General features: G+C 42.0%; 1 pseudogene; it reads right to left on the bottom strand.

Annotated features, from left to right (window-relative positions):
- Window positions 1-26,572, bottom strand: part of LOC142449210 (procathepsin L-like) — a 51,230-nt pseudogene that overhangs the window by 21,952 nt on the left and 2,706 nt on the right.

The following is a 26,572-nucleotide window of genomic DNA, read 5'->3' as shown; positions in this document are numbered from 1 at the left end:
TTTCTGATGGTCGGACCAGAGTGCAGCTAGCTGCCTTAGCAGTTCCCTGCTTCAGCTTGCAAGACTCAATTCCGGCAAGACATCCCTGAGGAGAAGCCACATGGACCTACCCTGATGCAACCCTGGGTGCTGGAGCAGCCATGTGGAGAACCCTGCCAGCGCTGAGATGCTTACACATTCACTGACTTGGCTTTCCTCCTGTAGTCAGCACCATTGCATCTGTTTTGTGAGATGGAGAAGGAGTTTGTGGATTGGTGTTGGACATATGGGTTAATGTTGGACTTGTGCCCAAGCGGGAAGAACTGGGTTGGGATGTTTTCTTGATGTGCACTTACCCTTTATATAAAACTCTCTCTTATACATGAGTTTCTATGGATTTGTTTCTCTAAAGTACCCAGACTAATACAGAGGTCTAAATAAAGGCATGTATATATGTAAATGTATTTATATATGAGGATGTGGAAATGCATCTATGTGCATATATGTATAGGTTTAGTATTAAGGTAGCAGATGGACATTGGCCCTCCACTCAAGTACTCCCTTAATGCAAGAATAGGTGCATAAGCAAATGTGGTGAAGAAAGCTGATGGTGCCTGGCTATCAAAAGATATAGCATCTGGGGTCTTAAAGGATTGAAGGTAAACGAGCGCCCATCTAGCTCAGAAGCAAAATGTCCACATGGAAGAAGCACACCAGCCTGTGCGATCATGAGGTGTCAAAGGGATCAGATATCAGGCATCATCAGAACAAAAAATCATATCATTGTGAATGAGGGGGGCTTCAGCATGGAGACCTAAAACCTATCTGTAGGCAATTGGATGTCCCCTTAAGGAAGGGTCATTGGGAGATGAACCAGTCAGGGTGCAGTGTAGCAACGATGAAACATACAACTTCCCTGTAGTTCCTAAATGCTTCCTCCCTGCCCCCACTCTCATGATCCCAATTCTACCTAACAAATCTGGCTAGACCAGAGGATGTATAATGGTACAGATAGGAACTGGAAACACAGGGAATCCCGGGTGGATGAGCCCTTCAGGACCAGTGGTGAAAGTGGCAATATTGGGAGGGTGGAGGGAGGGTAGGTTGGAAAGGGGGAACCGATTATAGGGATCAACATATAACCTCCTCCCTGAGGGACAGACAACAGAAAAGTGGGTGAAGGGAAACATCGGACAGTGTAAGATATGACAAACTAATAATTTATAAATTATCAAGGGTTCATGAGGGAGAAGGGTGGGGTAGAGAGGCGAAAAAATGAGGAGCTGATGCCAGGGGCTTAAGTGGAGAGCAGAAGTTTTGAGAATGATGAGAGCAATGAATGTACAAATGTACTTTACACAATTGATGTATGTATAGATAGTGATAAGAGTTGTATGATCCCGTAATAAAATGATTTTTAAAAAATTCAGTCCTTCAGTCCCCACTGTTTTTCTTAATCTCATTGAAGATTTTATATAGAGGTCTTTCTTTTTAAATAGTCCTGTTATATTTCTAACTCAAAAAAAATTTGGCCCATTATTCGGGTCACTTTTTTTGAGCCCCTTTATACTCTTTCTTTATATAATTTGTTATGTCTGCTTTCTCTGAACCATTAAGAAGCTTATTTATTTATTTACTGATTTTATGTATGTCTGTTTTGGTTTGTCCAGAGCTTTGTTTCTTTTTCCTTAAGAGAGTCTTTTTCCTTTGTATTCCTTTAATTGTTTTGTGATTCTGGTCTATGTGTCACTTTAGTGGTATCCATTGGCTGCATATGGTTTCCTCTCACTAATGTAAGCATTCACTCATCTATGCCAAGAAATTTGGAAGGCAGCTACTTGGCCAACTGACTGGAAGAGATTCATATTTGTATCCATTCCAAAGAAAGGTGACTCAACAATATGTAAATTATAGAACAATATCATTGATACCACATGCAAAATTTTGATGAAGATCATCCAACAATGATTGCAGCAGTACATTGACAGGGAGCTGCCAGAGGTTCACACTGGATTCAGAAGAGTCTGTGGAACAAGGGATATCATTGCTGCTGTCTGATGGATTTTGGCGAGAGCGGAGAATACCAGAAAGTATTTGCTTGTGTTTTATTGACTATGCATTCAATTGTGTGGATCATAACAAACATAGCCCGGAGAGGAAGAGGAGTTTCAGAACATTTAATTGTGCTCATTTGTGACCTGTACAGGAATCAAGAGGCAGTTGTAAAGATGGAGCAAGGGAATGTTGCATGATTTAAAGTTATGTGCACCAAGGAAAGGTGTGCATCAGTTGTATCCTGTCACCATATTTATTCGATTTGTATACAGAGAAAATCAGAGAAGCTAGCTTATGTGAAGGAAAATATGGCATCAGGATTAGAGGAAGGTTTATTAACACCCATCAATATGCAGATGACACAGCATTGCTTGCTGCAAGTGAGGAGGAATTGAAGCATTTGCTAACAGTGAGTACAATGATTCTCACCCACCTGTAAATCCTTTGTGGTTAGGCTCAGATGTCTTCCCACACCAGACTAAGTAGGATCCCTAATTCTGGGTGACAATTGTTAAGTGGTCAGAGTTCCTCCACAATTCTGTGTGACCTTGACGTTCTTCCAGTTGGTGTGTGTAGTCTGTGTGTTCCCTGGAGGTCAGGGCAGAATATCTCTGTATGGACTGTGAGGGAGTGCTAAACTCAGATGAATGGGAAATGCCCCTATACGGGCAGGAATTTATATCAAGGTATTTCAATGCAAGTGCAGAAGGCCTACAGGAACTGTTTGGGTATAAGAAGTGAGAATTTGCAGCTGGGTAGACATTTGGTGAGGCCACTAGGCTCTTGAGCTCAGCATTAACAGATATACAAATGGCACCTGTCAGACTTTGGATGGAGTTGTTGATGAGCTGATGTGTCTGTCTGTCCAGTTGATCACTGGGATGTGAGTTCAGGAACAGTCACTGTGGAGTGATTTTTGTTTCTTTCAGGAGTTCTTTGCATGGAATCTCTACCATGAGCGGCACTCTCTTGGTATTGCCTTCCTAAGTTCCTCACACTGGGTTATTCCATGCCATCCCAAAATAACCATTATGCTATACTCTATCAGACATGGCACAGTCAATTTTCAAATCTCATTTTTCCTGCTGCTTTACATTCTGCCTCTCCTTCTGTATTATTCTGGGTACTTTGGAGAAACAAATCCATAGCAACTCATGTGTAAGAGAAGTTTTATATAAAGGTTAAGCATGCATCAAGAAAACATCCCAATCCAGTGCTGCCCAAGCCTACAAATGCAACATTAACCCTTTAACTCATATGTCTAACACCAATCCATAAAGTCCTCCTCCATCTCACAAAACAAACTTAATGATGCTGACTTCAGGAGGAAAGCCGAATTAAATGAATTGTTTAGCAGGAAGATACTCAGATACTAATGTAGGTTATGCAGTAGAGGTCATTTTATTGTGGGCTCCTACAGCTCTTATCACAATCCATACATCCATCCATTGTGTCAAGCACATTTGTAAATTTGTTGCCATCATCATTCTCAAAACATTTTCTTTATACTTGAGCCCTTGGTATCAGCTCATTCCCCCTTCTCCCCTACCCTCCATCCCTCATGAACCCTTGATAATTTATGTATATATTTTCATATCTTACACTGATCTTTGTCTCCCTTCACCTATTTATCTGTTCTCCATCTCCCTGAGAAGGGTTTATTTGTAGATCATTGTGATCAGTTTTCCCTTTCTCCCCCCAGTTTCCCCTTACCCTCTTGGTCTCACTACTCTCATTATTGGTCTTGAGGGGTTTATCTGTCCTGGATTCCCGATGTTGTGAGCTCTTGTCTGTACCAGTATACATGCTCTGATCTAGCTGGATTTGTAAGGTAGAATTGGGGTCATGACAGTGGTGAAGGAGGAAACATTAAAGAAATAAAAGAAAGTTGTATGTTTTATCAGTGCTATACTGCACTCTGACTGGCTTGTCTCTTTCTTGTGAACCTTCTGTAAGGGGATGTCCAATTGTCTACAGATGGGCTTTGGGGTTCCACTCCATGCTCCCCCTCATTCACATTGATATGATTTTTTGTTCTGGTCTTTGATGCCTCATACATGATCCCATCAACACCTCGTGATCACACAGGTTGGTGTTCTTCTTCCATATGGCTTTGTTGCTTCTCAGCTAGATAGCCACTTGTTTATCTTCAAGCCTTTAAGACCCCAGATGCTGTATCTTTAGATAGCCGGGCACCATCAGCTTTCTTCACCACATTTGCTTATGCACTCACTTTGTCTTCAGCGATCATGTCAGGAAGGTGAACATCACAGCTGGGTTATTAGAACAAAATGTTCTTACGTTGAGGGAGTACTTGAGTAGAGGTCCAATGTCTGTCTGCTACCTTAATTCTTAACGTATAAATATATGTACGTAGACCTATATCCCTATTGTATATATGAATATATTTATATATGTACATGCCTGTATTTAGACCTCTGTAAATATCTTTTGCCTCCTAGTTCTTGCCTCTATTTCCTTTCTTCTCATTCCGCCATCATGTTCAGGCTTCATTTGTGTTTTAGTAATTCCTCTCAGGTACATTGCCCTTCATTTAGCCCTACAAGGAATTCTATGCCCACCCTCACCATCAATTTTATATTACTTGTTGTTTCCTTGTCTCTGGGTTTGTTGACACACCCCTTTCTTTTCCCCCAGCCTTCCCCTCTGTGTCCACCCAGAACCATTGGTCCCATTGTTTTCTCCTCCAGATTGTTTATTCTGCCTATCTTATCTAGATAGACATCCAGAGACAATAATAAACACACACACAAAAACAACAAAAGAAAAAAACAACAACCAAAAAGTGCCTATAAATAGTTTGTTTGTTGACCTTTAGTAGCATTTTCCAATTGAATCTGATGGGGTGCCACGCCCTGGCCCCCAAATCTAATTTTGATATTCCCTAGGGACTTCATTGCTTTGCTCCCCTTTCTGCTTTGTTGCACACCCTTAGTGTTTCCCCCCAGTGTGGTGGGGTCAGATGGAGCACAATTCCCGCACTGTGTCCCCAGGGTTATCCCTGTGTTATCTCTGTGCATTGACTGCTTTGAGGAGGAATATCATCCTTGGGACTTGGTGGGTCAGGATGTGTGGGAAGCCGCAGCTCTCGCCGCCATTACAAGATGGCGCCGGGCAGTCAGGGCGGTGGCCCAGTTAAGTGGTAAACAACCACTTAGAGCATGAGCACTGCTTAGATGACGTAGTCATAACTCCACCCTGGAGTATGCTAATAAGGGTTCTGGCGAACGCACCAATCAATGCACAGCACATCCCCAGCATATAAGCAGCAGTAGTTTGGGGCTTCGGGGTCTTTTTCCGCATCTGCAAATCGAACCCGCATTAAACGCCTGTGGAAGAATCCTGTTGTGGCGCGTCCTTCTTGCTGGCGAGACTGAGCGCGCGACAAGGATGTGTTCCACTCTCTCTCCTTCCCTCTTCATTTGCTCCTGTGTGGCACTGCAGGTATTTGGTAGATGAAATCAAAGCCCCCAATCAAATTGGACTTCATTCAATCACTTGGAAACCTAACAGAAGATTTGATGTTTCCTTTGTTGTTGTTGTTAGTTGCTGTTAAGACAATTTTGTCTCAGGTTGACCCCTGAATGTCAGAGTAGAGCCACTCCATTTGGTTTTCATTACTGTGATCTTTCAGAAGCAAATTACCAGCCCTAATTTTCTAGCAGCCACTGTGTGAATATGAACCCCCAATCTTTCAACATGTAGTTGAGCTCTTAGATTTTTGTGCCACTTAGCAACTTCTAAAGAAAGAAAAAAACACCTTCATTCAGACACGTCTGCCAGCCTGCCCTATGCATCTGAAGCTTACCGAAGCAGTCCTGGTGGTTCCATTGGTCAAGTCCTTACAATAAATCTCCTGAAGGATATCTGCACTGATTCCGTTTCTCTGGTTGAATCCTGGCTGAGACACTAGGTTCTCTGAATACAAGTTGCTATGTCATTGCTTTAATTATTTAATCGGGGAAGCAGTTGAACATTAAGGAAGCATTCTGCCTGTCTCTCTAATGCTCTAAGGTTCCATTATGATTCTTTCAAAATGTATATATATACTTATATTATGAATTTAGATATAGAAATACTTTGACCTTTCTGAGACTCTCTAACATTAATTATAAGTCATAAGAAAGCTATTTTAAAAATTTCTGAACTTAGACATAGAAACTTAGAAGCTTATGAATTATGTTAAGAATGTAAACAACTTCTGTGTTCACATGAGCATAATATGCTTGACACAAGAAAACTTTACATAAATTTAAATAACCTTACTAACGTCGAACCTTGAAGGAGACATGCACCATTCAGCTACTCTCAACCCTGCAGAAAAGACAGCATAGTAGCCAGTGACCTCACACTGGCTCTTGCCCTGTGGAGCCACGGTGACCAATTCACTCTCAAAAAGTTCCTGGACAAAATGGAATGGAAAATAGTGGAATTTGTACATGAACTTTCTCAAGTCCCTTTATATAAAGCAGAGGTAGTACTGAGAGCCTAGCCATGAGGGATCTCTGCGAAGTTCAGATTGAGGTTAAGCTTTCCTCCTCAAACCTGTCATTAGAGATAAAAGCCGGAAGTCTAAAATTTGGACCCTAGCCATTGAGCCAATGTTGCAATCCTGATTTTAAATTTTGATTCTCCAGTTCTAGATGAATTTTGTGTACCTTGCCATGATTACTAAATCCAAGACCCAGTACCTCCTGGCCAGATGGCATCCTTCCTCTGCCAGGTTAACTCGTGAAATCCCCAAATCTGGGTCAGGCGGCTCTTGCTCAGGGAACTGTCCTGGAGATTCCTGAGCTGGTCCAGTCCCTGATTTTTGCCCTGATTATCCTCTGAGCTCCCCCTTTAAACCTGTTGTCAGGATTACAAATTGCTCATGAAATTGTGCTATAGTTTGCTTTGCTGTCTCCCCTTGAGAATGGAATCTGATCTTCCTTAGGGAAGGACCTAGACCTTGTGCTTCACTCCTGGGTCCCTAGCATCTAGCATTGTGCTATCCTACATCAGACGCCCAACAAATATGTGACTGAATAAATAAGAAAAAACTTTATATGACTGTGGTAACTTCAAAATGTGGAACTGAATGAAAGACTGGAACTGCTATTGGTAAAAGTTTTATTTATTAAGTTACATAAAAATTGAGATGGTTTGTGAGATTCCATTTTTAATATATATTTCTCAACATGTCTCAACACTCCTAATATGTGGTCTTCTTAAAATCCAGGAAGTTATTATTTTTCTTTCTTTCTTTTCTCTTCTTAAAATTGTATCTTTGAGGGAGAAGCACATAGGCCCTAAGCCAGCTCACAAGATCATTAACCTGACCACATGTCACTTGAAAACTGAAATAACTTACATTCAAAAGGGTCTTTAACATGTAAGATTCATCAGCATAATGCAAGAGGCTAAAACACATTCATGTGTCAATGAGTCGATTTCATGTTTAAAAGGGTGTTTTTGAAAGACTCAATCCATGGTGACTTAGGTCATTGCTAAATCCATGAACTAAATTGAAGAAGTATGCCATTCTGACCTGTGCTTTTCTCAAAATACCCCAGTGAGTAGGTGCTTTGGGTTGTGTCCCCCAAAAGTATGAGCTTAAACTATACATGCTAGTCACTACAGTTGTGGCAAAAATCCTATTTGGTGATGTGTTCTTGTGTTGTCATTGTTAATGAGGAGTGTTAGTGTAGATGTCTTAAATCAAGCTCTTTTTAGATAGCAAAAGCGCAGACTGAGCAAACCTTCAGCAAGCATGTGGCGACGAGTTCTCTAAGGACACGAGAAACAGAACATGAAAGGCAAGGCCCTTCCTGAAAAGTCAACCAAGACGGAAAGTCTTCCCTCTTGAGAGCCAGACTTCTAGGCGCCTGATTTACGAGGGAAACCCTGTTTGTTAAAGTCACCCCTAGTGACATTACTGCTATAGCAGCATTAGCTGACTAAGGACGGATGAAACAGACAAAACAATGGGCACAGACATAGCAAAGATCATGAAAATGCACACTATTTGGCAACATTTCTGTTTCATTTTGCTTCAACCGTTTATTGTGCATTGAATGAATATTTACAGAGTCAAAAAATTTCCCACAGAACTCAGATTTATTTTTTTTCAAATTACCACAGAATTCATGCACATTTAAAAAATGGCATTGATTTCAGTCCCCATAATGTAATATCTTTCTTCTTTCCCTTCTATTCCTTCTTTACTATCCTTTCCTGCATTCTGAACTTTGTTCTTGGGTAGGTATTGTCCTTGGGTAAACGTTTTGATCTTAAATGGTTGATTAGCCCATCCATTGCCTTGGCATCTCAGCACAATGCAAGGATCAGGTGACATTTCCCTCCCTCCCCCAATTATATGTAAAGTCACATGAGTCAAAGCTGACTTATTGGCAGCTTTCCTCAACTATACAAATGGATGGCTTTACCCTCTGAAGAGGAAAAGATGATTGCAGATTATGATTTGGGTGAAAGATTATGCCAGGGTCAGGTAGAGGTCAGCAAATGGCCTCACATAATCCATTCCACTGGTCATGTCAGGGTCATCCCATCATCTGGATAACTCATCACGACACTGCTTCACATGTTAATTGGGTGAGACCAGTTATTATGCTGGAATAAGGACCAATCAAGATACAAAAATAGGGTCAATGGGAAAGCAAAATTGGAACTGAAGTGGCCCAATAGAGTCTTGCTATCCAGTCTCTATGAGACCTGATGTAATACCTAGATGGGTCTTTCTCAAATTGCATAGGGAATTGCTCTGTGATTTAAGTGTACTTTTCTTATTAACTTTTTGCTTTGCTTCTTGTCCTGTCATGTCTTGCTGCCTTGTGTGTATGACTCCTTCTGTATGATGGCAAACCACTTAGAAGAATCTTGCTAGCTTTTCTCCAGCATGGCTATGTTGGCTATTGGCTCATAACAGTTTAGAGAGACAATTGGTGTTTTATTCAATAATCCATGTACATTTTTATTTGTGACACTGATTGCAAGTCCTTCAATGTACCAGCGTTCTTTCCGCTTCCCCTCTGTTTACCATTTCCATTTATCCTGGTTTCCTGTTCCTTCCTGCCTTCTGAGCTCTATCCCCTGGACACATACACTCATTCGATTTCACATAGCTGATTATTCTAAGCTATACTTACACCCCTGGTGTTATTGTTGATTTTATAAGCCTGTCAATTGTTGTTTTGTTCTACATAGGAATTGGAACTGACTCAAGGACAGTTTGACAACAACAAAACCAACAACTTTTTGGCTGAAAATTGAGGCATGTGGGTGAGTTCAGTTCCGTGGCCGGAGTGTAGACCATAGACTCAGGGGTTCCACTAGTTTATATCAAACCATAAGCCTGCCTTTCTATCAAACCATAAGCCTTGTTTTATAGTCTTTGATTTTTGTTCAACACTTTCCTCCCACTATCTAGGGCTTCCTACCCTGATCTTTTTCCATGTGGTCAGTAGGTAGGAGGAGGGCACATGGTCCACTAGGTCTTTCTTCCCTTGTATCTTAGATTTTCTTCATTCTTCTTTGTTCCAGATGAGCAGAGACCAATAGTTACATCTCAGATGGCCACTGACAAAGTTTTAAAGCCCCCTTCCCTTTACCTTTTATATGTATGCGTATGTTGCAGTAAACGACAAATTAGTTTAAAGTGTTGGAAATCACAGCCAATGTAAATTCTACAAGTAAAACACTCATTGTCATTCTTCTTGCACTCATGGTCAAATGGAAATTTCAAGAGCTATTTGTAGATCTGTAAAGGATCATATTTATTCACCTCCAAGAAAACACAATAAATATAACTATTATTCAGATGTATGCACCAACCACCAAAGCTGGTGATGAGAAATTGAAAAATTCTGCCAACGTCTTCAGTCTGAAATTCATCAAACATGCAATCAAGAGACATTGATAATTATTCATAGGTAAGTTTAGGTTGACATGAAGAAAATTAAAACAAGTCTATGAAAACAAAAATATAGCTTTGAGTCAACAACATATGACTTTCAAGAGCATCTCAAGATCAGATTTGCAGCAGTCAACACTAATGACAGAAAACCCGATGAACTGTGGGAAGACATCAAGAACACCATTCATAAAGAAAGCATAAGGTCATTAAAAACACAGGAAAGAAAAAGAAGATAAAAGTTTATATAAATGGTCTTACTGGATGCTTACTCTCATGAAGAGAGCACTTAAGATATGCGTGCTAAAGCAAAATGTGTTGAGGTATCTAGATGGTGCCCAGCTATCAGCAAGAATGGTGTCTGCTGTTCTTAATAGCTGTTTTCAAACAAGTAGTCATCAAAGTGAGGTATCAACTAAGTCCACATGGAAGAAGAACTCTAGCCTATATGATCCAAGTTTTGAAAATACTACAATCTGAGTTAGTTTATTGTGCCAGCCTGGCCGATAAACACATGTGGGGTTAATTGAAGGGTGGAAGGATAAATGGCTCAGTGAGCCTCCCTTTCTAGTTCTCGGGTCTCCTGCTTTGGGATGATTGGACCAGGGTGCAGCTGCCTTAGCAGTTCCCTGCTTCGGCTTGCAAGGCTGACTTCCTGCAGAACATCTCCATGGAGAAGCTGCATGGACCTACTCTGATGCAGCCCTGGGTGCTGGAGCAGCCGTGTGGAGACCCCTGCCAGCACTGAGATGCTTACACATTCACTGTCTCGACTTTCCTCCTGTAGTCGGCATCATTGTCTCTGTTTTGTGAGATGGAGGAGGACTTTGTGGATTGGTGTGGGGCATATGGGCTAATGTTGGACTTGTGGGCTTGGGCAGCACTGGGTTGGGATGTTTTCTTGATGCTCACTTAACCTTTATATAAAACTCTCTTGTACATGAGTTTCTGTAGATTTATTTCTTTAAAGTACCCAGATTAACACACAATCCAAAGCAAATGGAGGGAATTATATCAGAGCTTAAATTATAAACACCTAGTTTTCAAAGGCTGTGGATGACATTGGAAACCCAAAATCCATTTATAGCGTCCACAAATGGATTAAGCTTCCAGTGACTCTCCTCTGATCAAAGCTGAGGGATGTGAATTACCCTGTTATCAAACAGAGAGGATTGAAAAATTGATTATGGCAGATATAGTTAGGTCAAAATGTAACATATTATTTGTTCTCCCTTTTGACCGATTTTAAAGCTGTTACAGTTTGTTTGTTTTTTTAAGTGAAGGGAAAACAGACATGGAATAAGTCCCTGGTGAATCCCCTCTGACCACACACCGAGGATGTAAGGGCCCTGCTAACATGCAGAAGGCATTGGGAAGCAGACTGTTGCAGAGGCAATCAGGTTAACATTTAGCACCCTATTATTTGATTTCCCTTATGATCCATTTAAATTTGGTCTAGTTCTTAATATTTTCTGATTTCTTTTCTGCTGAGATTGAGGCTTTTTATCTTTTTCACTTTGATATTGTTTTTATATATATGGAATTTAGGATAGGTAAATCTATTGAGACAGGAATTGGATGAATGATTCCTTGGTGAAATGAGGTTGAGGGGGGGATCAGGAGATAATAACAATGAGTACAATAATGAAGAAATGTTCTAAAATTGATTATGGTGATAGTTATAAAACTCTTTGATGTAGTTGAAGTATTGACTTATATGCCAACGAAAACTGTTGGGGAAAAAATCAAATGGCACATTTCATTAAGGACATCTGCTGCTGCTGTTGCAAAAAAAAAAAAAAACAACAAAAAAAACACAAAAAACCAAACCTCTTTAAAGTGCTGAAAAGCAAAGATATCACATTGAAGATGAAGCTGCTTTTGACCCAAGTTATGGCCTTTTAATCACTTCACATTTGTGCAAAAGGTGGACAATGACATAGGAAGCTGAGAGAAGAATCGACACACTCAAACTGTAGGATTGTCAAAGAATGTCGAATATACCAATGCCCAATATACTATGTGTACCCAGAAGTATGTTGTCAGGAGAAACCAGTCCCTGGAAGAGGTCATCATGCTTGATAAAGTAGGGACAGGCTCTAACTGAAATGGATTGACAGGAAAACCAAAATCCAAAGTGGATGCCAGAAGTAACTCTGAAGCATGCTCTTAATAATAGAATAACTCAGATAAATGGAAGAAGTTTCAAAAGGTAACTTGAGAAGACAAAGCAAAATATTATAACAAAATGTCCAAAGACCTAGAGTTAGAAAACTCAAAAGCAATATCTTAAATTGAAAGAACTCAAGAAAAAATTCTAGCCTTGTCGCGATCTTGAAATATTCTATAAGCAAAATATTGAATGATGCAGAAGGCATCAAAAGAAAATGAAAAGAATGCACAGAGTCTCTGTGCCCAAAAGAGCTAGTCGACAGTCCACCATTTCAGGAGGATGCATCTGAGCAAGAACCAGTGGTACCAAAGGAAGAAGTTCAAGTTGCACTTAAAACATTAGTCAAAAACAAAGGCTTGCGGGGAGGGAGGGGGAAAGAAAAACAAAAGAGGACCTGATGCAGAGGGCTTAAGTGGAGAGCAAATGCTTTGAGAGTGATTAGGGCAAAGAATGTATGGATGAGCTTTATACAATTGATGTATGTATATGTGTGGATTGTGATAAGAGTTGTATGAGCCCCTAATAAAATGTAAAAAAAGAAAAGAAAATGATTAGGACAAAGAATGTACAGATGTGCTTTATACAATTGATGTATGTATATGCATGGATTGTGATAAGAGTTGTATGTGCCCCTAATAAAATGTTTTTAAAAAAACAAAGTCTTGAAGTTAAATAAGTGACCATCCAACAGTGAAACAACAAGCCCACATGGAAGAAGCACATCAGCTGGTGTGATTGTAAGATGTCAAGACTGGGCAACGGTCATCAGAAGATTCAAAACAAACAATAAACTAACAAACAAAAATGTATTGGTGAGAATGGAGGGGATTGGAGCGGAGACCCAAAGCCCAACTATCGACAATGGAGCCTCCCTTCACAGAGGGGTCTCAGGGAGGGGGTGAGTCAATCAGGGTGCTAAAGGGTCATGCAGTACACGCCTGATCCCTTGAGGCCTCCTCACCACCCTACTATCATGACCCCAGTGCCCTTCCCAATCTAGACTAGACAGGAGAGATTAAACTCACAACACATGGAACCCAGGAACAGGAATGGGAATAGAGATACCAAAAGGGTAGGGGGAAGGGTGAGAGAGGTGTGGAGGGAGGGGGGCATTGATCTCAATAAAGGGCACATAACCACACACCCATCCAGGGGGAAGAACAACAGAAACCAGAGGGAAGGGAGTCAGTGGTCGGTGTGAGATTTGAAAATAATTCACAATCTACCAGGGGGCCATGAGGGTTGGGGCGGAGGGGAGGAGGTAGGGAAAAAAAGGATGAGCTGATCTCAATGGCTCAATGGAAAGTAAATGTCTAGAAAAGAACGATGGAATACATGTACGAATATGTTGGATACAATTGAGGTATAGTTTGTAACGAGAGTTTAAAAAGCCCCCAATAAAATGTGTATATATATATGAAACCAAATTTGCCCAGTGGCTACCGTGGATGAAGGAGGAACTTTTTGCTTAGGGGGCATTGAGTTTGTTAAAGACGGTGGAATAATTGGGAAAAGGATATCAGTAATGGTTATACAATACAAAGAGTATAAACAATGGCACTGAATTAAACATGTAGAAGCTGTTGAATTGGAGAATGCTTTGTTGTGTATATTTTGCCACCGTTTTTAAAAAATTACACGAATAACAAAGAGTACCAGAAAAAAAGAAGAAAAATGTTCTAAAATGGATTGTGGTAATGGTTGTGCAACACTTCTCGATGTGATTGAATTACTAAATTGTGACACATGAATCAAATGCCCCCGATCCTCCACAAAGCATTCCATAACATAGAAGAGGACAGCAAGCTCCCAAACTCATTTTACGAAGCCAGCATTACTTTGATACCCAAACAGGGCAAAGACCCTACAGGTATGGAGAATTATAGACCAATATCTCTAATGAACATAGATGCAAAAATCCTTTTAAAAATATTGGCCAATAGAATACAAAAGTATATAAGATATATCATCCACCACCAGGTAGGATTCATCCCAGGGATGCAGGGATGGTTTAACATCCGATAATCCATCAATATCATACACCACACCGAGAAGAAGTAGGATAAAAACCATATGATAATATCCATAGATGCAGAAAAAGCATTTGACAACATCCAGCACCAATTCCTAATCAAGACACTCATGAAGATAGGATTGGAAGGTAAGTTTCTCAAGCTTATACAAGCTATCTATGAACAGCCAACGGCCAACATCATAGTCAATGGAGAAAAGACAAGAACAATTCAACTAAAAAGGGGTACAAGACAAGGATGCCCCCTGGCCCCAGTTCTATTCAATATCATTGTAGAGGTTCTGGCTAGCAACATAAGACATCAGAAGGACATCAAAGGGGTCCAAATAGGAAAGGAGGAGGTGAAACTATCGCTAATTGCAGATGACATGATCCTGTACATTGAAAACCCCAAAAGCTCCACAGCTGCAGTACTTACAGCGATAGAAAAATATGGAAGAGTAGCAGGATACAAGTTCAATAAACAGAAGTCAGTAGGTTTTCTGTATACATCGGACAGGACCGTGGAAGAGGGGATTAAGAGGTCAGTATCCTTCACAGTAGCTAAGAAGAAACTGAAATACCTAGGAATGTATTTAACAAAAAATACTAAAGACCTATATAAGCAAAACTATAAAACCCTATTACAGGACACCAAAAGCGACCTCCACAAATGGAAGAACACCTCCTGCTCATGAATTGGAAGGCTCAACATAGTAAAGATGACAGTTCTTCCTAAAGCACTCTACCAGTTCAATGCTATACCAATCCAATTACCATCAACCTTCTTCAAAGAATTGGAAAAACTGACTACCAATTTCATATGGAGAGGCAAGAAACCCAGAATTAGCAGAGAACTCCTCAAGAAGAAGGACACAGTTAGAGGACTTGCCCTACCCGATTGTAATGCCTATTACACAGCTACAGTGATCAAAACAGCATGGTACTGGCACAATTACAGACACTCAGACCAGTGGAAAAGAATAGAAAGCCCAAGCGTAAAATCATCAGCATATAGACAACTGATCTTCGACAAGGGTCCCAAAACCATCCAGTGGGAAGCGGATGCCCTTTTTAACAAGTGGTTCCAGAAACCATGGATATCCAAATGTAGAAAGATGAAACAAGACGTTTACCTCACCCCATGCACAAGAATAAACTCAAGATGTATCACAGACCTAGAAGTTAAACCTCAAAACCACCAGGATCCTGCAAGGTAGAATTCGGATCATGGTAGTTGGGGGTAGGAAGCATCCAGGATCTGGGGGAAAGCTGTGTTCTTCGTCGGTACTAAATCGCACCCTGACTGATCCATCTCCTCTCCTAAACCCCTCTGTGAGGGGATCTCCAGTGGCCGACACTTGAGCCTCGGGTCTCCACTCTGCTCTTCCCCCTTCATGCAATATGGTATATATATACACATACATACACACACACACACACACACACACATATATACATATACATATATCTTTTTTTTTTTGCATGATGCCTTATACCTGGTCCCTTTGGCACCTCATGATCGCACCGGCTGGTGTGCTTCTTCCATGTGGACTTTATTGCTTCTGAGCTAGATGGCCGCTTGTTCACCTTCAAGCCTTTAAGACCCCAGACACTATCTCTTTCGATAGCCGGGCACCATCAGCTTTCTTCGCCACATTTGCTTATGCACCCGTTTGTCTTCAGTGATCCTATCATGGAGGTGTGCAGCCATTGATATGATTTTTTGTTCTTTGATGCCTGGTAACTGATCCCTTTGGGACCACGCGATCACACGGGTTGGTGTGTTCTTCCATGTGGGCTTTGTTGCTTCTGAGCTAGATGGCCGCTTGTTTATGTTCAAGCCTTTAAGACCCAAGTCACTATCTCTTTTGATAGCTGGGCACCATCAGCTTTCTTCACCACATTTACTTGTTCACCCGCTTTGGCTTCAGCAGTTGTGTTGGGAGAGTGAGCATCATAGAGTGCAAATTTAATAAAAGAAAGTATTCATGCATTGAGGGAGTGCTTGAGTAGAGGCCCAAGGTCCTTCCACCACCTTAATACTAAACCTATAAATGTAGACAATTAGATCTATTTCCCCATCCTCATATATATATTTGCATGTACATGTCTTTGTCTAGACCTCCATAAATGCCGCTTGACTCCCAGCTCCTTCCTCCTTCTCCCTTGACTTTCCTCCTGCCCCACTACCATGCTCCGTCCCCACCTGGGCTACAGCTATACCTCTTCTCTACATAACCTTACCCTTGATCATTCCCCACCAGGCCTGCCACTCCCTCCTCTCTACTATTTTGGGTACCATGTTGTTCCCTTGTCCCTGTGTTTGTTAACACCACTTCCTTACCCCCCCTTCCCCTCCCCCACCCCAAGTCCCCACGGAACTGTCAGTCTCGTTGTTTTTCCTCCAGATAGCTCATCCAGCCTGTCCTATTCAGACAGACCTGTGGAGACACTAACATGCACGAAAACAAGACAGAGGAAAACAAAGCAACAGTATACAACCAGACAACAAAACAACAAAAACAAACCACTGACAAAGAACAAAACACTTCACAAAAGAAAAGCCTGTAGTTCATTCAAGGATCATTTGCTGGCCCTTAGGAGCGTTTTCCAGTCCAGTCTATTGGGGCACCACGCCCTGGCCCCAAAGTCCACTTTCAGCATTCCCTGGGGACCTTGCCACTCCATTCCCTTGCTGTTCCGCTGCACTCCCCCAGTGCTTTGCCTTGGTGTGGTGGGATCAATTCCACCTTGCAGGACTGGATAGGGCAGAGATTGTACACTGGTGCATATGGGAACTGGAGGCACAGGGAATCCAGGGTGGATGATACCTTCAGGAGCAGGGGTGTGAGGGGCGAGGCTGGGAGAGTGGAGGGTGAGTGCGTTGGAAAGGGGGAACTGATTAAAAGGATCCACACTACATACATCTCCCTGGGAGATGGATGGCAGAGAAGAGGAGGAAGGGAGACTCCAGATAGGGAAAGATATGACAAAATAACAATCTGTGGATTATCAAGGGCTCATGAGGGAGGGGAGAGCAGGGAAAGAGGGGAAAAAAAAGAGGACCTGATGCAGAGGGCTTAAGTGCAGAGCAAATGCTTTAAGAGTGATTAGGACAAAGAATGTACGGATGTGCTTTATACAATTGATGTATGTATATGTGTGAATTGAGATAAGAGTTGTATGAGCCCCTAATAAAATGTAAAACAAGAAAAAAAAGAAAGAAAATGATTAGGGCAAAGAATGTACAGATATGCTTTATACAATTGATGTATGTATATGCATGGATGGTGATAAGAGTTCTATGAGCCCCTATTAAAATGTTTTTTAAAAAACCATCAGGATCATCAAGGAGGGAATTGGGACTAACCTCAGAGCACTGGCCCAGGGAGCTCATAGGCTCACTGCAATAGGGAAGGGGACACTCACAGGTGAACTGGAAATCGACAAATGGGATTTAATAAGAAAAAAGCACCTGTGCACCTTGAAAGACTTCGCCAAGAGGGTGACAAGGCAACCCACAGACTGGGAGAGGATTTTTAGTAATGACACATCAGACAAAGGGCTCGTTACTAAAATCTATAATACCACCGTGTCCCGCAAAAAGAGGAAAACAGTTAACCCCCTAAGGAAGTGGGCAAAAGAACTGAAAAGAACTTTCACTAGGTTAGGAGACCCACATGGCCAATAAGCATATGAGAAAGTGTTCGAAGTCCCTAGCCATAAGAGAAATGCAAATATAAGCAACCATGACATGCCTGAGGCTAGCCCAGATCAGCAAATCAGAGAGCAAGTGTTGGAGGGGCTGTGGTGAAGTAGGAACCCTCCTCCACTGCTGGTGGTCGTGTAGATTTGTACAGCCACTGTGGAAAGCAATCTGGAGATACTTAAAGAAAATGGAAATTGATCTACCTTATTATCCAGCCATCCCCCCACTGGGCATATACCTGGTGGAAGCAGCAAATAAAACACGACCAGTCATCTGAGCTCCAGTGTTTATTGTGACAGAATTCACAATCGCAGAGACTTGGAAACAGCCTAAGTTTCCATTGATAGATGAACGGATTAGTAAACTTTGGCACATACACACAATGGAGTACTATGCAGCACTGAAAAGCACGGATGAGCACATGAAACACATTTCATGGGAAGAACTGGAAGGAATTATGTTAAGTGAGGTAAGCCAGACTCAAAAGGACAGGTATAACACGAGTCCCCTGAGGTAAGTACAATCAGCATGCCAGGAATAGAGGAATAAACATCTATCTCCCAATAAACAGGTGGAAGCATAGATTGTTGGAGGGAGGGCAGGCCACACCTAGGGAGGTACATGAGAGCCCAGCATAAAGAAAGGGAAGTGGGGCAGGGAGAGGGAGAAGCGGGATGGGGAGAAACTGAGTGGATGGTATAGGAGGAACAGGGCACTAACCCACCAAGGGGAGAGTATTGGTGTGTCCCCACAGAACTGGAACATGCATACGGACCCCACCATGACACACCAAACTAGGAGGGCAACGTAAAGATGGAGGAATCCACAAAGAGACTGTACCATATGCTGACCCCATCCAGAATTAGCCAGACCCCCACAATTGAAGGGAGTACCACAGAAAATGAAAATAGATTGTCTGGTGTGGGAAAGGAACTGACCCACCACACCACACCCAGAAAGAAACTGAAACAAATGAAGGAGGAAGAATGGAGTGGAGCACACCTGGGCCCACCAAGCTCCCGGCTCGAAGGGCCCATCGTACAGAGAGGACCATACAGCTGGCCACACGGCGAGATGTGACATCCTGCACCGACCCATAGCCCTACATGGGATATTACTTGAGACACAGTGCGGGATGTGCAACTGAGCTGACCCCACCACACTGAGGCAAACACTGGGGTTGTGCAGTGGAGCAGCAGGGGAAGCAGAGCAAGGAGATTCCGAGAGAGTATAAAGGATGGAATTTGGGGCCAGGACGTGGCACCCCACCAGACTCATCCGGAAAACACTCCTAAAGGCCAACAAACAGACTTCGAACTACTAATAGAATTTTTTTTTACTGTACTTTTGTTTTCTTTTTTCTTGTAAATTTTGTATGTCAGTGGCTTTTTTTGTCTATCAGCGTGCTGGTGTTGCTGCTGTCGAAGCCATGTTCTTATGTGCCACTTGGGTGCTGTCAAAGCCATCTGCATTTGTATGCACATTTTACTATATCAGCAGGGCCACCTAGATAAGATAGGCTGGACAAACAATGAGAGAAGAAAAATAATGGGACCAACGGTCCCAGAGTGACATGAGAGAGTAAGAGATAGGGGAAGGGAGGAGTGTTGGCCAACACAGGGACAAGGTAAAATCAAGTGGTTCAAAACCAGTGCCAGGGAGGGGAAGGGAGGACTGGTAGGGAGTGACCCAGGGAGAGGTAACTGAGAGGAATTAATGAAAGCAGAATGAAAGCTGAACACGGTAGTGGGACAGGAGGAAAGCGTAAGGAAATAGAGGAAAGGAGTAGGAGGCAAAGGGCATACATAGAAGCCTTAATACAAACATGTACATATGTAAATATATTTATGATTATGGGAAAATAGTCCTATGTGCATATATTTATAGGGTTAGTAGTAGGGTAGCAGGTGGACGTTGGGCCTCCTCACGCACTCTTTGTCAATACAATGGCACCTTGCCCAAATAACGATCATTTCATGATACCCACCTTCCCGACATGATCACTGAAGATACACGTGTGTATAAGCAAATGTAGTGAAGAAAGCTGATGGTGCCCGGCTATCAAAAAGATATAGCATCTGGGGTCTTAAAGGCTTGAAGCCAAACAAGCAGCCATCTAGCTCAGAAGCAAAAAAGCCAACAAAGGCCACAGAGAAGCACACAGCCTAAGTGAATACAAGGTGTTGAACGGACCAGGCAGCAGACACCAAGGAACAAAAACTATCATTGTGTGACCACCTTCTTCACATAAATGCTGAAGACGAATGTGCGCATTAGCAAGTGTGGTGAAGAAGGCTGATGGTGCCTGGCTATTGAGAGATATAGTGTCCAGGGACTTAAAGGCTTGAAAGTAAACAAGCGGCCATCTAGCCGAGAAGCAACAAAGCCCACATGGTAGCAGCACACCAACATGTGTGATCATGAAGGGCCAAGGGGACCAGGTTTCAAACAACAAAGGTGGGGGGTTAATAAAATCATATCATCGTGAATGAGGGGAGTGCATGATGGGGACCCAATGCCCATCTATAAACAGCTGGACATCCCTTGAAGAGGGGTAGTGGGGAGGAGATGAGTCACTCAGGGTTCAGTGTAGCAACAATGAAACTCACAACCTTCCTCTAGTTCTTAAATGCTTCCTCCCACCCCACCACCCAATTATCATGATCCCAGTTCTGCCTTGCGGACCTAGTTAGACCAGAGGATGTACAGCAGTGCAGTAGGGATCTGCAAATACAGGGAATCTAGGACGGATGAACCCCTCAGGACCAATAGTGAGAGTGGCGACACCAGGAGGGAAGGGGGTGTAGAAAGGGAGAATTGATCTCGCGATCTATGTGTAACCTCCTCTCTGGGGGATGGGCAACGGGAAGGTAGGTGAGGGGAGACACCAGGCAGTGTAAGATAAGATAAAATAATAATTTATAAACTATTAAGGGTTCACAGGGGAGGGGGAGGGAGGAGAGAGGGAAAAAAAGGAAAATGAGCTGATTCCAGGAACCCAAGTGGAAGGCGAATTTTGAGAATGACGAGGGCAACGAATATATAAGGGTGCTTTACTCAATTAATGTATGTATGGATTTTGATAAGAGTTGTATGAACCCCAATAAAATGATTTATTAATTTAAAAAAACTGTAAGAGTCCCAATAAAATTATTTTAAAAAGAAAGAAAGAAATGGACTAACAGTATCACCCTATAGCATAGAGTCCCAAACTTATTTGGTCTACTGTTCCCCTTTTCAAAATAAATAATTACTGAGTGTCCCTCTTACAATGAAAACTTTTGTAATAAACTACAGAATCCAGGATAAAGTATGTGCCTGTTTTTGTAGCCCTCCTGGATCATTCCAGCATCCTCTGGGGGTGTTATCACCCACTCTGGGAAACACGGCTCTACCTTACTCATATATACTCGAGTATAAGCCGACCCTAATATCAGCTGAGGCACCTAATTTTACCACAAAACTGCATTTAAAATGTGCTGAAAAACTCGGCTTATATACAATTATATACGGTACATAATAAAGACAACAAATTCCCAAAGGAGATTATAACCACAGATATAGAGTTTTAATAAGTACAACACATATTTTGGGGGACAGAATTCAGTCCCTTCAAAACACCCTAAGTGGTAGAAATATTTCTGGGATTTTAGAACTGTTCTTTTTTGTTTGTTTGTTTTTCTTTTATAGATCTTATGACAATCCATCATTCAATTGTATTAAGCACACTTGCACATACGTTGCCATCAGCATGCCAAAACATTTTCTTTCTACTTAAGTCCTTGGTATCAGCTCTCTTTCCTCCTCCCTCCCTCACCTTCCTACCCTCCTGAATCCTTGCTCATTTATATATTATTGTTATTTCGTGTCTTACACTGTCCATTGTCCCCCTTCATCCACATTTCTGTTATTTGTCCCCCTTGGGTGGGCTATATATCTAATCTTCCCCCTTTCTCCCCCTTTCCCCCACCCTGCCCCCACCATCCCCTACCCTTATGATATCACTTTTCCCACTACTGTTCCTGAGGGTTTTATCTGTCCTGTGAATTCCATGTGTTCTTATCTGTACCAGAGTTCTTATCAGTATCAATGTGTACATTAGCCAGATTTGTACAGTAGAACTGGGTCATGTAGGGGAACGGGGGGAGGAGGAAGCATTCAGAAACTAGAGGAATGATGTGTGTTTTGTCAAAATTAAACTGTGTCCTGGTTGAATTGTCCATTCCTTGTAACCCTTCTGTGGGGGGATGTCCAATTGTCTACATATGGGCTATTGGTCTCCACTCCAACCCCCCTCATTCACATTGATATAATTATTTGTTTGGGGATCTTTTGATACACCTCATGATCACACAGGCTGGTGTGCTTCTTCCACGTGGGATTATTTGCTTCCCTGCTAGATGGTGGTAGCAGCCACCATCCACTTTCTTTACCACATTTGCTTATGCATCCATTATGCTTTCAGTGATCATGTTGGGAAGGTATCAAAGAGTTCCAGATTATTAGAACAAAGTGAAGACCTATTCTTAAAGGATTGTTGACCAATATCCAAGTACTGTTTTCCTTTTTAATTTCAATGTATAATATTTGATTTTTTTAAACTTACCTGTTCTTGACAAGCCAATATTTATTGTTACTTGAATTTGTTCCTTCAAAGCCATGGCCAACCCCCAGAACACCATGGTTCAGATTCTCGCTGGTGCATTTGGGATTGAAAAAAAAAAAAAGCCTATGAAAGAAATGAATGGCTGAGTAAGAAGCTTCAAGTGGTTCATAGCATTAACTTGTTCCAACAGCCACAGTAAGAGAAGCATCTTACACTTCAGGAAATCAGATGAAGTGTATTCTGTCAAGATACTGAGGATTTATGCCTAAGATTGGCCAAAAGACATATTAGTATGATCCCTTGTGGAAATAACTTAACATGTATAAAAGATCCTTTTTAAAACTTTGAAATTTGAATGTTAATATGCTCTAAAATTTTGTTAATATGCCTTTCTAAGGAAACAGAATACAAACATATTTTAGCCAAGGGATTTTCAGTTTTATTTACAGAAGTAAAACTTTCTTGTAAAATTGTATAGGCTGAGCAACTATAGGAAAAATAAAAGAACCTTTATATTCATCACATTAAATGGAGTTCCCGAATGGGAACAACTACTGAGCGGCACCTTGGGATGATCTGCTGACGATCTTCTCTGAAAAGCCAGCCGTAAAAAGTGGAGCAAGGCATTACTCTGAGGTAGAGTTGACTAGACAGAAAGAGACTTATACGATGGATTATGTAGACATTTCAAAGAACTTATGATCATGGGAATATGCTTAAAGTAATTCTAAATGAAAACATCAGATACAAACGTGGCATGTACTGACTCAAAATTCGACATCGAATTCTGCATGCCAAAGAGCCACACTGGTACATAAGAATTGTTCTCCAAACTTCCTTCCTCACTTCTGCAATGGAAAGAAAACTGACTACTGGATTTGTAGAACTGGAAGGATGTCAGACTTGCATCAATAGCAACAGAGATGGGACCCACCTATGCAACTGCCTCCATCAATTTCTTCTCCCCTTTAGGGACGTCCACAAAACCAGTATCATTGGCAGCAGAATAATGAGAATTCTAGCGACAATCCTTTGTGTCATTTTAGAGGTAAACAGGAAAGAGATGTAATTACCACCACCCATCTCTGTGTGAAGATGTGTCTATAACCTCAAGGTCCAGCTGTTTGCAATTTAGTGATTTCAGAGTCAACGTTGGTGTCAAGTATTCTAAGAAATGAAATGCCTTCGGCTGATTGAAATTGGAAAAAAAAATCACCCGTTATTTCCCCCATGAAATTGCCACAGAAAGGAGTTTAGTGAAAGGGGTGTTATGTGTCACCTAGGCCCCACCAGACCACGAAATATTGCTTTTGTTCTCATTGTGGAGAATATTTTTCTCCGTGTTACATAAGAGAATGACTGGCTCTATGTTAACTGTCTATTCAGAAAATTTTGTAAGCACTGCTAATGAATAGCGACAGTTCTGAGAAGTGCAGATATATTCTACCATGTGAAATGGGGATGTGCAATCATGTGTGTCAGTCTTGAAAGTGTTCACATTGCCACAGCGCTGAAATGACAACCAGCTAAGAAGCTCCATTCCAACATACAGATATGATTCCTCTGAATCCAGGCCTCCATTGTCCTTAATGTACTGGAAGGCATTATTCATGAGGCCCCCATTGCAGCCCTCATTGCCTTCAGGCCGGGAGCAGTCCACCAGGTTCTGCTCACTGAGAGAAACAAGTTTGCCAGTTTTCCGGAACATCTGTCCTTCAAGGGCACCAGTTGCACTAAAAGCCCAACAAGAACCACACTGAGCCTGAAAAGGTAATTTTAAGAGTTGTCAGTTTGTACATGACACGGCTGTCCACCCCTCCCCACCCCCCAGAAGAATTTACTTCAGAGGACAGCACTGAAGCTGCAGCTCCAGGAGAGGGACATGTCTGATCAGAGCACACGGGAGCTGAGCAGAGCACATCCTGGCCCACCAGACCTGGAGGATGATATTCCCTCTCAGAGCAGCCAATCCACAGAGAAGACCACATGACTGGCCCCACTGCAAGACACGATATCCCTCACTGACCCATAGTCCTACAGGAGACAACACTGGGGACACAGTGTGGGAGTTACACCTGATCTGACCTCACCACAACGAGGAAAACACTAAGGGCATGCAACAGAACAGCAACGGGAGCAGAGCAAGGAAGTCCTGAGGGAGTACCAAAAATAGACTTTAGGGCCAGGGTGTGGCACTCCATCAGACTCGACCAGGAAACACTCCTAAAGGTCAAGAGACAGGCCTTAAACTATTTACAGGCTTTTCTCTTTTTATGGTCATCGTTTTTTGTTGTTTTGCTCTGTCTTGTTTTTGTGCATATTATTTTCTCTGCAGGTCTGTCTAGATAAGATAGGCTGGATAAATAATTCAGAGGAGAAAATAACGAGACCGACGGTTTCAGGGGACTTGGACGAGGGGGAGGTGGGGGAAAGGAAGTGGTATTAACAAACCCAGGGACAAGGGAACAAGTGATCCAAAATCAGTGACGACGGGGGTGTAAGAGACCTGGTAGGGCTTGATCAAGGGCAATGTAACTGAGATGAATTACTGAAACCCAAATGAAGGCTGTGAATGATAATGGGACAAGAGGAAAGTAAAAGGAAACAGAGGAAAGAACTAGGAGGCAAAGGGCATTTATAGAGGTCTAAATGCAGGAATGTGCATATGTAAATATACTTATATAGGATGGTAAAATAGATCTATGTGCATATATTTATGGGTTTAGTATGAAGGTCTTAGATTGACATTGGACCTCCACTCAAGTACTTCCTCAATGCAAGAACACTTTGTCTATTAAACTGGCACCCCATGATGCTCACCTTCTCAACACGATCACTGAATACAAAGTGGGTACATAAGCAAATGTGGTAAAGAAAGCTGATGGTGCCCGGCTATGAAAATATATAGCATCTGGGGTCTTAAAGTCTTGAAGGTAAACAAGTGGCCTTCTAGCTCAGAAGCAACAAAGCCCACATGGAAGAAGCACATCAGCCTGTGTGATCACGAGGTGCCAAAGAGATCAGTTATGAGGCATCAAAGAACAAAAAAATCATATCGTTGTGTGCTCACCTCCATGATAGAATCGCTGAAGATAAATGGTTGCATAAGCAAATGTGGCAAAGAAAGCTGGTGGTGTCTGGCTATCAAAAGATATAGCATCTGGAGTCTTAAAGACTTGAAGGTAAACAAGTGGCCATCTAGCTCAAAAGCAACAAAGCCCACATCGAAGAAGCACACCAGTCTGTGCGATCACGAGGTGTCGAAGGGATCAGGTATCCAGCATCATCAGAACAAAAAATATTACCATAGTGAATGAGGCAGGCAGTGCAGAGTGGAGACCCAAAGCCCATTTGTAGGCCTCTGGACATCCCCTTACAGAAGGGTCTCAGGGAGGAGACGAGCCAGTCAGGGTGCGATGTAGCAACAATGAAAAATACAACTTTTCTCTAGTTCCTAAATGCTTCCTCCCAAACCCCCAATATCATGATCCCAATTCTATCTTGCAAGGCTGACTTGATGAGAGGATGTACACTGGTACAGATGGGAACCGGAAACACGGGAATCCAGGGTGGATGATCACTTCAGGACCAGCTGGGGGGCAGACAACAGAAAATGGGTGAAGGGAGACGTCAGACAGGGCAAGATAAGACAAAATAATCATTTATAAATTATCAAGGGTTCATGAGGGAGCGGGGAGGGAGGGGAAAAAGGGAGCTGATACCAGGGGCTTAAGTGGAGAGCAAATGTTTTGAGAATGATGAGGGAAATGAATGTACAATATGCTTTACACAATTGATGTATGTATGGATTGTGATAAGAGTTGTATGAACCCCTAATAAAACTATTTAAAAAAAGATATAACATCTGGGGTCTTAAAGGCTTGAAGATAAACAAGTGGCCATCTGCCAGAGAAGCAACAATGCCCACATGGAAGAAACAAACACGTTTGTGTGATCACGAGGTGTCAAAGGGATCAGATATCAGGCATCAAAGAACAAAAAAATCATAACATTGAGTATGAGGGGCTGTGGAGAGTGGGAACCCAAAGCTCATCTGTAGACAACTGGACATCCCTTTACAGAAAGCTTGCAGGGAGAAGATG

This window comes from Tenrec ecaudatus, chromosome 5, assembly GCF_050624435.1.
Source record: "Tenrec ecaudatus isolate mTenEca1 chromosome 5, mTenEca1.hap1, whole genome shotgun sequence".
In the NCBI taxonomy this organism is placed as follows: domain Eukaryota; kingdom Metazoa; phylum Chordata; class Mammalia; order Afrosoricida; family Tenrecidae; genus Tenrec; species Tenrec ecaudatus.
Note: the sequence above shows the minus strand (reverse complement) of the source record. Positions and strands in the feature narration are given on the sequence as shown.